This window comes from Podarcis muralis, chromosome W (assembly GCF_964188315.1).
Source record: "Podarcis muralis chromosome W, rPodMur119.hap1.1, whole genome shotgun sequence".
Lineage (NCBI taxonomy): Eukaryota > Metazoa > Chordata > Lepidosauria > Squamata > Lacertidae > Podarcis > Podarcis muralis.
Genome location: NC_135674.1, coordinates 4,549,691 through 4,563,198, shown reverse-complemented (window position 1 = coordinate 4,563,198; position 13,508 = coordinate 4,549,691). Strand labels below are relative to the sequence as shown.

At 45.6% G+C, this 13,508-nt stretch overlaps 1 pseudogene; it reads left to right on the top strand.

Annotated features, from left to right (window-relative positions):
* Positions 1–2,468: 2,468 nt before the first annotated feature.
* On the top strand, positions 2,469–3,810 carry LOC144326444 (uncharacterized; annotated as a pseudogene).
* Positions 3,811–13,508: the final 9,698 nt, after the last annotated feature.

Genomic DNA, 13,508 nt, shown 5'->3' with positions numbered 1-13,508 from the left:
AACAAAAACAAAATGGCGTTCGCTCCCTCGGCCTGTCCATTGGTTTCTGGGTGTCTTGCTGTCAAGAAGTTCACCTCTACCTGCAACAAGCTCATGAGTTTGCTCCAGAAACATGAGATGAACTGCCTTCTGCGGTCGGAGATTACCCTCGAGGGGACCCCATGCAGTCGAAAGACGTGATCCACCAACAGCTTCGCAGTTTCCTCGGCTGTCACTGCATGAGAACATGCCACAAAGTGACACATCTTTGACAGCAGTTCTACCACCACCATGACTGCCGTCTTACCTCGTGACCTGGGCAGATCCGTCATGAAATCTATGGACACCACCTCCTAGGGTCTCCCCGGTGTCGGTAAGGGTTCTAGTAACCCCGCCGGTGCTGCCCTTTCCCCCTTGGCTCTCTGACACCTGTCGCACCCCCGGACATATTCCCGTACATCCCCCTTACCTTGGGCCACCAGAACTGCCTTGTGACTAACAACATGGTCTTATGTTGCCCAAAATGCTCAGCTGTGGGGTTGTCATGGAGCTGTTTGAGGACTTTGGCCTCAAAGTGCCCCTTTGTAGAACAACAGCCCCCCTTTCTCCTCAAAGCCCCCATTTGCTCCCAGACCTTCCTTGAGCTCCCTCATTTTAGTTTGAGCAAACTCATCATGTCTGGTGAGTCCAACCAGTTCTGCCTCCCCTGCCAGTGCTCCCCCACAAGTCCATTTGTCCTCCTGGAACATTTGTCTGGCCATGGGGGGCCCTTCCTCTTCCATGTACTCAGGCTTCCTGGAGAGCGCACCCACCCTCACGTTCAGTATTAGCAAAATACTGTGCCCAACGGATCTGCCTCTGACAGAGCACGCGCGCTGTCCGCCAATATTCCAGGTTCTTGTGGTCTGTCCACACCTGGATCTGCTGCTGCGCCCCAATCAGAAAGTGTCTCCACTGCTTAAAAGCCGCATAAATGGCCAACAATTCCTTGTCATAAATGGTGTAATTTTGCTCCGATTTGCTCAGCTTCCGAGAGAAAAAGGCACAAGGCCTCCAATCCTCCCCTGGACCTCGTTGCAACAGTACTGCTCCGATGGCCTGATCTGAAGCATCCGTCTCCACCCTCAAAGGTTTGTCAGGATCCGGCAGTGTTAAAAAAGGGAACTCACTGAAGTCCGTGTCCCATCTAGGAGGCGAGGTGACAGAGGGAGCCTAGACGCGAGGGCACGAGCAATCCTCATCAGCAAGCCTCAAAACCCCAAACGGTAAGAACAGCGGCAAAATTTCCAAATTCCTCAATACCCTTAACTAAGAACTAAACAAATAAGGAGAGATTAAGGAGAAGAGGGTCTGCTGGATTTATATCAAGAAAGTGAACTGCCTAGTACTTTAAAGAGACCCTGAAAGATCAGTGCATAAGGAGCAAAGATCAGGAGACTATATTTTAAATACATTGGAAATCCTTCTCATTATACTTAAATAACAACGCAGGAATTTCCAGCAAATATCAGCAAGAAAAAGAAAACAGCTTCATGCTTTACTCTGCAGAGGTGTTAGCCCCCGGGAAGAAGCTGAATTAAAAGACTTAATCTGTCTTTTGTTCTCACTTGAAAGCGGCTTTTGTTCTCACTTGGAAGCGGCGTGAGCCCAGTGAAAGAAACTGAATTAAAATACCTAAGTTGTCAGCACAGCTAGAGGAGGCGAAAGACACAGGAAAATCAAGGAAATAAGAGAAGGCGATAATTTTTAACTTTTAACTTCGAACTTACATAAAACACTAACTTATAAGGATGGCAAATATGCCGTAGCGTTGTTCAGGAGAAGGGAGGGACTAATTAAAAAATCAGGAAGAGAAGAGAAGAAAAGCAGCGAAAGGAGAGACGGAACTAGGAAAAAGGAGAAGGACTATAAAGTTAAAGACAGACAGCTCTCAACAAAGACTCCAGAAAACAGAGACAGCGGCACCAAGTGGTGAACATTAGAAAATCATCCAATTTTTACGAAATTAAAAAGAGACAGCTTTTCATGAAAACCCCAGATAAAAGACAGCGACACCAAGAGGTGAATAGCAGAAAATCACCCAACTTTATTAAACTGTAACTTTGCTTGAATAATTATTTATTGTAAGAGCGTAAAATAGATGGTTCTCTTTGGTATAATATTAATAAGGAATTGGTGGATAAGAATAAAGGAAAATTCAGAATAAAATACAGGGGTGAAAAAAGGGGAAGTAAGAAGCTTCAGATTAATAACAATTAGAAAAGTATAATAAGGACAAAAAAAAATCTATAGAAAGAAATTGGAAATATAACAGACAGATCTTTTCTGTTTCTTATGAAGAAATAATTGAAAGTGAATATAGTAAGAAGGATTTGGTGGACAACAGTAAAGGAAAATTTGACGTTTGTAATAATTGAATTTAGAATAAAATATAAAGGGGAAGGAAAGGATTAACGTAATTAGAAGGGTATAATATATAAAACAAAAAATTGACAGGAAAATATTTGAATAAGAAATATTAGATCTTGGCTTTCTTCTAATCTTGTTTTTGTTTTTGGTTCCTCTTTTCGCTTTGTTTTTTGTTTTCCTTCCTTCTTTTTACTCAAGAGAGAACAGACAGTGATACGAATTGGTATATAAAGAATTTGGAACTATTTTACAGATTAATAGATTTAATCAATAGCTCAGGGGGAATAGTGGAAGGTAGCGAGGAGGTTGACTTGTAGCTCTGCATTTTTATGTGTTAATTGATGTTTTGATGTGCTGTGTAAAAAACTTGGTGGGGAAGAGGAAATTGGTTGTGTAAATTTGTAATTTCATATGTTAATTGTCATCTGGGGCAAAATACCTCATCTAAAGGAAAAATAGATAACCAAACAATCAAATTTAAATTCAAAACTCTATAAGATCCAAAGGGAAAAAAGAAAACCTCATGTCATCAAACAAAAAATATAATATTGGCCCCATTTACAATCAGCAAGGCAGAAGGAATTCTGGACTCGAACAAGAAATGGATATGAAAGATCTCATATTAAGTTTGAAGAACGATATAGGGGAAATGAAGAAAAAATTTAATGACCTTAAGTTGGAAATGAATAGCAAAGTGAAAGGATTAGATGACAAATTAGACAGGATGGGGGGGGGATAGATGAGAACACCAAATCAATTATAGAATTAAAAGGACAAGTAAAGGAATTTGCAGAGGAAAAGAAAGAGCTAACAAAAACTGTTCAGGAACTTAAAACAAAAACACAACATTTAGAAGAATTTTCTAAGAAATCATCCAAAGATCTAAGGGAAGGTAAAAAAGAATGAGATAAGGTTAAAAGGGAAAATAATGACTTCAAAGTCACTCAGGAAGCAACATGGGATGCACTATCCATCCTTCAAATGCAAACTAAAGAAAGAACTGTGAGGATACGTGGTGTCCCAGAGAATCCGGAAGAGAATGTACAAAACACTATTATAAAAGAATTAGGCAACTGGTTAGAAATAAAAGAAAATTAAATTGCAGAAAGTACAGAAAGTATATTTAGATTAAACTCTAGGAAAGCAAAGATGAATAAATGACCAGGGGACTGTCTAATTACGTTTACATCAAATATGCTAAGGAACAGGATACTATTGCAAAAAAGGAAAAAACTGTTCAAAATTGGAGGAGAGGAAATTATAATTTTGAAAGAGATCCCTCCTCATTTGCTGAAAAAAAGAGAAAAATACCAATTCCTGACAAGAGCCCTAAAAATGAAATCAATATTTTTCAAATGGGAGATTCCGGAAGGAATCTCCTTCAACTTTAAATTAATTGTCAGGAGGCGATTCCGAAGATGAGCCTTATCAGCTCGGTCGAACGGAGATTCCGACATTTTTGGTTATGCGCCCAGACAGAAGAACGGCAGAAGAACGGAATGCAGCTTATCTTCTCTGCGTGTCAAGAAGATTGATGAGAGGTATGTGCTCTTGTCCTGGGAAGCCTGCCAGTCCCTAATTAAAGGCAATAAGGGGTGGACTTTGGACTTCAAGCCAAAGCTCTGATCGGCTGCGGCAGAAGGCCTCACGTAGTGTGCTTTTGGAATGCAGCTGGTAAATAGACGCAGCTTGCTTTAAAAGACACAGACATGGCTAGTCCAAGAGTAACAGAGGCTCTTGAGAACACGTTTGGATTTCCAAAGCTCCAAAAATCTAATTATCACAACTGGGTGCAGTATGCAGAGGCTCTGCTATGAAAAGAGGGTCTGTTTAATGTGATAACAGATGCCCCCCAGCTCCAGTAACTGAAGAATGGAAAGCTAAGGATTCCAAAGCAAGGGGAACTCTGACGCTTATTGTGTCTCCTATGTCTTTTGCGTGACAAGGCCTCAGCCAGAGAGATGTGGGCCAGTCTACAAGAGTCACATTTAAGAACAGAAGCGGGTGCCTCTTTGTGCTTTTATGCCAAGTTGCATGGTATGGCACTTGCTGAAGGAGCAGACATACGTGCTCACCTCATGGAAATGCAGAATCTAAGGCATGAGTTGCAACAGCGTGGAATCACCTTTCCAGAGGCTGTGCATTCCTTCATGATTCTACATTCTTTGGGTTCAAGTTGGGAAGCGATTGCCAGACAGCTTGCTGTTTTGCCTACTGCTCAGCTAACGGTGGCACATGTTACTGCTGTGGTGTTGAATGAAGCGGATCGGCATAGTGCTAGCTGTATCACCAAGGGGGATTCCTCACAGACGTCATCCCAGAATGCAGTGGAACCACTAGATGACGCCAAAGCTTTGGAGGCAGTGAAATGCTACTCGTGTGGACATCTAGGCCATGTGAAAAGGGAATGCAAACATCCCAAGGCCAAGGCAAGAGAGCAGCGCAGCGAAAGCTCAACGCGTGGAAAAGGCAAAGGCAAAGGTCCGATGTCCAGGACAACGCAACACAAGGCCATGGTCTCACGCTTCACTCCAAAGGTCCAGAAGACGTCTAGATCTTTCTTCATTGTAGACTCGGGAGCGACCAGGCACGTTTGTTGGGACAAACACCTGTTCATGTCCTTTACTCCGCAGGAAGGTGCGATTCACCAAGCGGATGACCACACGATCTCCAGTCATGGCTATGGAACGGTTGTTCTTCACAGCTTGGATGCATTGATACGCAACGTTCTTTTTGTTCCAGATGCTGCACACAACCTGTTGAGTGTCTCGCAGCTGACTGAACAGGACATAGACGTTTCCTTCAAGAAGAGGAAGTGCACCATCACCAAGAACGTGGAAGTGCACCATCACCAAGACTTTGTATTGCATGCTGATTATATTGATCATTTGTTTGCATTGCATTATGATGATACTGTTGATGTTGTGCAGGATGAAACTTGTTGCATTGCAGATACTAACAAGGTTTTGCATGCAGGATGTATTCATGATTATCACAGGAAACTTGGTCATTTAAACTTCGAGGCAGTTTCCAAAATTCCTGCCTTAGTTGAAGGTATGACTATTAAGCCCTGCAGGCACCACATGAAGTGCAATGCATGTGCAGCAAACAAGGTCAAAATGGCTGCAAAAGGTAAGGTGTCTAGTAGACAAGCTACAGAACCATACCAGGTATTGCATGCTGATCTCGTTGGTCCACTATCACCCTCTTTGGGTGGAGCCAGGTACTTCATGGTTCTCATTGATTCATTTTCCAGGTATATTTATGTGTTCAATCTCAAGCAGAAATCAGAAGCATTTCCTAGGTTCAAGGAATTCTGTGCTTGGCTGAAAAATGTGCATGGTAAACAGGTGAAATGTTTGTTTACAGATCGAGGGGGAGAATTCACTTCTCAGCAGTTTGAAGCTTTTCTGACTGAGAAAGGAATTCAACATGACCTTTCAAGTCCACGGTCTCCTTGGATGAATGGACTTTGTGAAAGGGCAAGCCAAACTTTGCTTCAAGGCTTGAAAACCTTGCTGCATGATGACAATCTTCCAGAGCGTTATTGGGCAGAATCGCTCAGCTGTTTTGTTTAAACTTATAATCACAGATTATCATCACCGATTGGTTGTACCCCCTATGAAAAGATGTTTGGCAAGAAACCATTCATCAAGCACATGAGAATTTTTGGTTCTGACATGTGGGTTCACACACAACAAAGCTCCAAGTTAGGGAAACGTGGTTTGCATGGTATCTTTCTAGGATATTAATGTTGGTTTCTGCTCTCTTCACTGTGCAGCGAAGTGCTTGTCACGGGACAATGTTTTGCATTCCACAGTCAGAGTACTGTTGGGTTTCCCACGGGAATGGGAGACTGGATGTGACGTACACTGGTTTCCTGTTTTTCACTGTTCTCTCGGTGTTCCGAGGAGAAGGAGGTTGTTTCTCTGCTCTCGCAGAGGCAAGATGCATGTTTGTAATCTCTCAGCATTGAAGTGTAAATAAAGTAAACTTAAGCATGTGGCACGTACTGCTCATCCTTCCGCTGTGTACAGGACTCTGCAAATACAACATTTTTTTTGGTTATGGGCCCAGAAAAACGCAGTCAAACTGAAGGATGGACTCCAGAGGCCGAGTCGGAATGCCGGCAGAGGAACAGAGAAACGGATCGGCGTTATCTGCTCTGCGCGTTAAGTTGATTGATGAGAGGTATGTGCTCATGCTCCGGGCAGCCTGCCAGCTTCTAGTTGATGGCTTTATGGCTGGACTTTGAACTTTTAAAGTCGTTTTGCCGCGATACAGGCAAAGGCTATAAGGCACAAGCTCACAGGTTTGAAAGTGCTTTTGGAATGAGGTTTGAAGCAGCAGTGACGCAGCTTGATTAAACGCCGCGGAGATGGCAAATGCAAGGCTGGCTGATGCTTTTGGGATTCCTAAGCTCAATAAGAAAAACTACGTGGACTGGGTTATCTATGCAGAGGCTATTCTGTGGAAAGAGGGTCTGTTTAAAGTTATTACAGACAACCCCCCAGCTCCAATTACAGATGAATGGAAAGCTAAGGATTCCAAAGCGATGGGAACTCTTACGTTGATAGTATCCCCAGAAGAGCTCTGTCTGTTGCGTGATAAGACCACAGCCAGAGAAATTTGGGACACTTTGAGAGAGGCTCACTTGAGGACAGAAGCTGGTTCCTCTATGTTCTACTATGCCAAGGTGCATGGTATGGCTCTTGCTGAAGGTGGAGATGTGCGCACACATCTGATGGAGATGCAGAATCTGAGACATGAGCTGCAACAGAGAGGACTCACCTTTCCAGAGGCTGTGTATTCCTTCATGATACTACACTCTTTGGGTCCAAGTTGGGAGTCCGTTGCCACTCAGATTGCTGTTCAGCCAACTGCTCAGCTCACAGTAGCCTATGTTACTGCCGTGATTCTGAATGAAGCAGACCGCCGGGGTGCTAGCTGCATGGCTTTGTGATGAGCTAGTTCCAGTAGTTCAAGGAATGAAACTGCTTGGAAGCAAATGGGTCTTCAAAGCGAAGACAGATCAAAATGGCAAGATAGTCAGACACAAAGCCAGATTGGTAGCCAGAGGTTTTGCACAGGTACCAGGTGAAGACTATCACGAGACCTACTCACCCACAGTGAGATATGAGAGCATTAGGCTTATGCTCAAGCTAGCTGCAGAGGAGAATCTACACGTTAGTCACCACGATGTGAATACAGCGTTTTTGTACGGATCTCTAGGTGAATCACTTTATATGCTTCCACCTAATGGCGTACAGGTAAAACAGGGATTTCTTTGTGCTCTAAAGAAGTCCCTTTATGGTCTCAAACAAAGTGCACGGTGTTGGCACACAAAACTCACTGAAGTATTGTTTTCTCTAGGTTTTCAGCAAGGAAAAGCTGATCCATGTGTATTTGTCAAAGAGGAGGGGCAAAAGAAGCTGTGTTGTTTGTTTTATGTTGATGATATTTTATTCTTTTGGAAAGATGTCACAATGTACAATAACGCCCTAGCTCAACTGAAAGAGCACTTTGACATGAAAGATCTTGGTGAGGTAAACAACTACCTATCTTTGGAAATAGAGAGAGATCAAGATGGTAACATTCTAGTACACCAGTCACAGAAAATTGCTGATGTGTTAAACAAGCTAAACCTGATGGATGCTAACCCTGTAGACACACCGATGACAACAGGTTATCAGGTAGAAGACACTGCGGAAGCATTTTCTGACACTACACTGTACAGAAGTGTGCTAGGCAAACTAAATTTCATTGCCAGATGTTCAAGACCTGACATTGCTGTTAGCTGTAATTTGCTAAGCAGACAAGTCAACAATCCTAGTGTTAAGGATTGGAAAGCTCTGAAACGCATAGCGCGCTATTTGAAAGGCACTATGCATTACAGACTGAGATTTAACAATCATAAGTCTGGTGGTCTTGAGATATTTGCAGATGCAAGTTTTGGAAGTGACACTACAGACAGGAAAAGTACGTCTGGAGTTTGCTACATGTACAATCAGGGTCTATTTGATTGGTCATGCAAGAAGCAAACAACAGTTAGCTTAAGTACTTGTGAAGCTGAACTGAATGCACTGTCTTATTCACTTAAGGATTGTGAATGGTTGTTACAATTGTGCAAAGACATGAAAATTCCTGTCAAATGTCCAATCCAGGTTTACCAGGACAACAAAGCATGTTTGGCTTTGCTGAATTCGGAAGGTTGTAAGCAAAGCACGAAGCACTTGCAATTGAAATTGCAACATGCTAGGGAATGTATTCAGAAAAGGACTCGTAATGGTGTCCTATATGCCAGGTAATGAAATTCCTGCTGATGTATTGTCCAAGGTTGTATCAAGAGATCAACACTGTACCTATGTACAGAAGTTGGGTTTGTACTGATATTGTACGAACACGCTGCCCAGTGATGTTCACAGAAAGGGGGAGGATGTTGGTTTCTGCTCTCTTCACTGTGCAGCGAAGTGCTTGTCACGGGACAATGTTTTGCATTCCACAGTCAGAGTACTGTTGGGTTTCCCACGGGAATGGGAGACTGGATGTGACGTACACTGGTTTCCTGTTTTTCACTGTTCTCTCGGTGTTCCGAGGAGAAGGAGGTTGTTTCTCTGCTCTCGCAGAGGCAAGATGCATGTCTGTAATCTCTCAGCATTGAAGTGTAAATAAAGTAAACTTAAGCATGTGTCACGTACTGCTCATCCTTCCGCTGTGTACAGGACTCTGCAAATACAACAATTAGAAAGGTTCTTACAGAGTAATGATGACTGACTCTAACACAGTTAGGCTCACTAGAAGTGTTGAGTACAATGCCAAGTGGGGGGAGAATGTGGGAATTTTCCAATGTTTTCCTGATGACAGTGAAGAGTCTGAGGATAAAGAGCAGCAAAACCCCACACCCACTGATGAAGGTTCTGATTCTGAATCTGAAACTGAATCAGATGGTTCAGAGGATTTCAAGAGTGCTAAGGCCTCTCTGCGACCCTCTGAAGGCTCTTATCGAGAATTGGAGGAACCATTGTTCACTATAGGCCACTTTTCTCCTAAGAAAGAAGAGGAGAGCATTGAAGACTTACATCTAATTCGCAGGTCTGAAAGAGCCACGAAAGGTAGACGTCCAAAGAGATTTGCTGATGAATTTGCTAAAGCAGCAAAAGCTGTAACTGCTGTTAATAGCTCCAAGAAGGTATTTGAACCTTCAAGTTTCCAAGAGATCCAGGCTTTGGACTCGAAGGACGCTAAGCCATGGTTAACTGCCATGAAGGCTGAGCTTGATTCCTTAGAGAGGAACAAAACATGGGAGCTAGTTCCAACAGTTCCAGGGATGAAACTGCTTGACATCAAATGGGTCTTCAAAGCGAAGACAGATCAAAATAGCAAGATAGTCAGACACAAAGCCAGATTGGTAGCCAGAGGTTTTTCACAGGTACCAGGAGAAGACTATCATGAGACCTACTCACCCACCATGCGATATGAGATATGAGAGCTTATGCTCAAATTTGCTGCAGAAAAGAATCTACACGTTTCATATCACAATGTGAATACAGCATTTTTTGTACGGAACCGTAGGTGAATCACTTTATAATAATAGTAATACTAAAAAAATTTATTTATATCCTGCCCTCCCCAGCCGAAGCCAGGCTCAGAGCGACTAACATCAAATGTATAACACATTAACATAAAATCAGACAATCAATTAAAATACATCCTCAAATCAGATCAGGATCAGAATAAAATCCAATCAGATGGCAACCCACAGATTAGGGTTGGGGACCTTAAATGCTCACCAGGCCCAACTGTTTGTGCTGAACTTATATGGGCCTGTGAGAAAAATTGGGAGGCCACTTTCGTGCAAGTTCTTATGAAAGGGGAGAGGGAGTCAGACTGAACCCCAACCGAAGGCCTGGCAGAACAGCTCCGTCTTGCAGGCCCTGCAGAAAGATGTCAAGTCCCGCAGGGCCCTAGTCTCTTGTGACAGAGCATTCAACCAGATTGGAGCCACAGCCGAAAAAGTTGAGGCCAGCCTAACCTCTCTGTGGCCTGGGACCTTCAGGATGTTTTTATTTGAAGACCTTAAGTTCCTCTGTGGGACATACCAGGAGAGGCGGTCCCGTAGGTACGAGGGTCCTAGGCCGTATAGGGCTTTAAAGGTTAAAACCAGCACCTTAAACCTGATCCTGTACTCCACCGGGAGCCAGTGCAGCTGGTATAGTACTGGATGAATGTGATCTCACAGTGAAGACCCCATAAGGAGTCTCGCCGCGGCATTCTGCACCCGCTGGAGTTTCTGGGTCAGTCTCAAGGGCAGCCCCACGTAGAGCGAGTTACAATAATCCAGTCTGGAGGCGACCGTCGTGTGGATCACAGTGGCTAGGTCAGGGCGAGAGAGGTAAGGAGCCAACTGCTTAGCTTGGCGGAGATGAAAAAATGCCACCTTTGTTGTAGCTGCAATCTGCGCCTCCATGGAAAGGGAGGTGTCGAAGATTACACCCAAACTCTTAACAGACGGTGCTGGCACTAATTGCACCCCCGCAAGAGATGGGAGTTGCCCCCCCCCAATCCCATATCATCCCTTCCCAGCCAGAGGACCTCTGTCTTCGAAGGATTTAACTTCAACCGGCTCCCACGTAACCATCCAGCCACAGCTTCCAAACAACTGATCAGTGTGTCTGGGGCTGAGTCAGGATGGCCATCCATCAACAGATAGAGTTGGGTGTCATCAGCATACTGATGGCAGCCCAGCCCAAAACTCCAGACAAGCTGGGCGAGGGGGCTCATAAAGATGTTGAAAAGCATCGGGGAGAGTATTGCACCCTGAGGCACTCCACACACCAAGGAGTGGCGCGATGACAGTTCCACCCCAAGCGCCACCCTCTGTCCCCGACCAGAGAGAAACGAGCGCAGCCATTGAAGGACTGTGCCCTGGATCCCCATGTCGGCAACGCGGTGGTCCAGGAGTTCGTGATCGACCATGTCGAAAGCTGCTGACAGATCTAGAAGAATCAGCAGCCCCGACCCGCCTCGATCCAGCTGCCTGCGGAGATCATCTGTTAGGGCGACCAGAGCCGTCTCGGTCCCATGACCAGCGCGGAAGCCGGACTGGAATGGATCCAGAGCCGATGTTTCATCCAGAAACCCACCAAGCTGTTCAGCAACCGCTCTCTCAATCACCTTACCCAGGAATGGAAGATTCGAAACCGGGCGGTAATTGGATAGATCTAAGGGATCTAATGATGTTTTCTTTAAGAGCGAGCGCACCACTGCCTCCTTCAGTTCCCCTGGGAATGTCCCCGTGCCAAGGGACAAATTGATGATATCCCCCAGGAGGGCCCGCACCTCGTCTGGACACGCTCTAATCAGCCAGGACGGGCACGGGTCGAGAGGACAGGTGGTGGGCTTTCCAGCTCGGAGGAGTCTGTCCACATCGGCTGGGGATATCCGGTCAAAGTGGTCCAATACTGGAACCGAGGACAGTCGAGGGGTCTCCAGTTCCTTTATTGTATCCAAATTGGCAGGGAGGTCATGGCGGAGCAACAGGACCTTCTCCGCAAAAAAGCTCGCAAATGCCTCACAGCTGTGTGTCAAATTATTATTTAAATTTGGCTGTCCCTCAAGGGACGCTAAAGACCTAATTATACGAAATAATTGCGCCAGGCGAGAGCTAGCGGATGCAATGGAGGCCGAGAAGTAAGACTTTTTAGCAGCCTTCACTGCCATCTCATAGTTTTTCATAAAAACCCTATAAGATGTTCTTGAGGCTCCGTCACGGGCACCCCGCCATACTCGCTCTAGCCGTCTGAGGTCCCGCTTCATTTTCCGGAGCGCCTCGGTAAATCAGGGAGCCCGTTTTCTGCGGGGTCGCAGAGGGCGCTTAGGTGTGATCTCATCGATGGCTGCCAGGAGCTGGGTATTCTAGCCCTCAACAAGCTCAGTCAATGAGTCGCCAGGGGGAGCAAGGTCCCGCAAGGCTTGGCGGAATCTATCAGGGTCCATCAGCCTCTGCGGGCGAGCCCAAATCGGCTCGCCACCTAAGCAGGGTGGGGGTGGAAAGTCAATCCTGGCTTTCAGAGCGTAGTGATCAGACCATGGCACCTTCATCGAAGGAGACATGGCCACATCTATACCTACGCCAAAGATCAAATCCTGCGTGTGGCCTGCTTGATGTGTGGGGCCCGAAACAAACTGGGAGAGCCCTAGTGTCGCCATGGAAGACAGCAGGTCCAGTGCCTGTGAGGAGGAAGTGGCATCAGCATGGATGTTGACGTCTCCCAATACCAATAGGTTAGGGAACTCCAAGGCCCAGCCGGCCACCGCCTCCAGCAGGCCTGACAGGGTGGCTGCTAGTGCGCTAGGTGGCCGGTACACCAGCCAGACAGCCAAGCTCACCTCGGAGCCCCACACTAGGCCAACACATTCAATGCCGGGAATCGATGGCGATGGTAGAGCCCTGAAAGAACAATCTTCCCGGATTAATAATGCCACCCCTCCCCCCCCGGCCCACAGTCCGCGACTGGTGGAGGACGGAGAAACCCGGGGGCACCATCTCTCGTAGGGTAACCTTCGTGCACCCAGGTCTCCGTCACACAAGCCAGGTCGACCCCCTGCGAGGTAAAGAAATCTCGCAGGGTGGAGGTTTTATTGCCTATAGACCTGGCATTGCACAGCACCAGTGACGGAGGTGAGTAAACCTTGCTCACCCTACCCTCGTCCCTCGGGATGGGGCGCAGATTGGAAGGGGTACGAGCATATCCGTATCACAATCCCCTTCCCTATGACATCTGCCCCCACCGCCATACCTCCCTCGCCCCTCCACGGTAGCAATCCCAAGCCTCATACTAGCCTCCATTTACAAATAGAAAAACAAAACAAACCAAAAACAATTATACCAAAACAAAACCAATCCCCACCCCACTCAACATCCATCCCACCCCAAACCAAAATAAAACAAACCTAAATAAAAATACATGAATAAAAACCACCGTTCACAGTGGTACAACAAAGTAAAAAGTAAAAACTCTTTTAAAACACTTTAAAATATATAAAAACATTTTTGACATTTGCTGCAGCAGCACCAGTGTCCTTTATGCTGTGGTGATGGTGAGTGTGGGCCCCGCCCC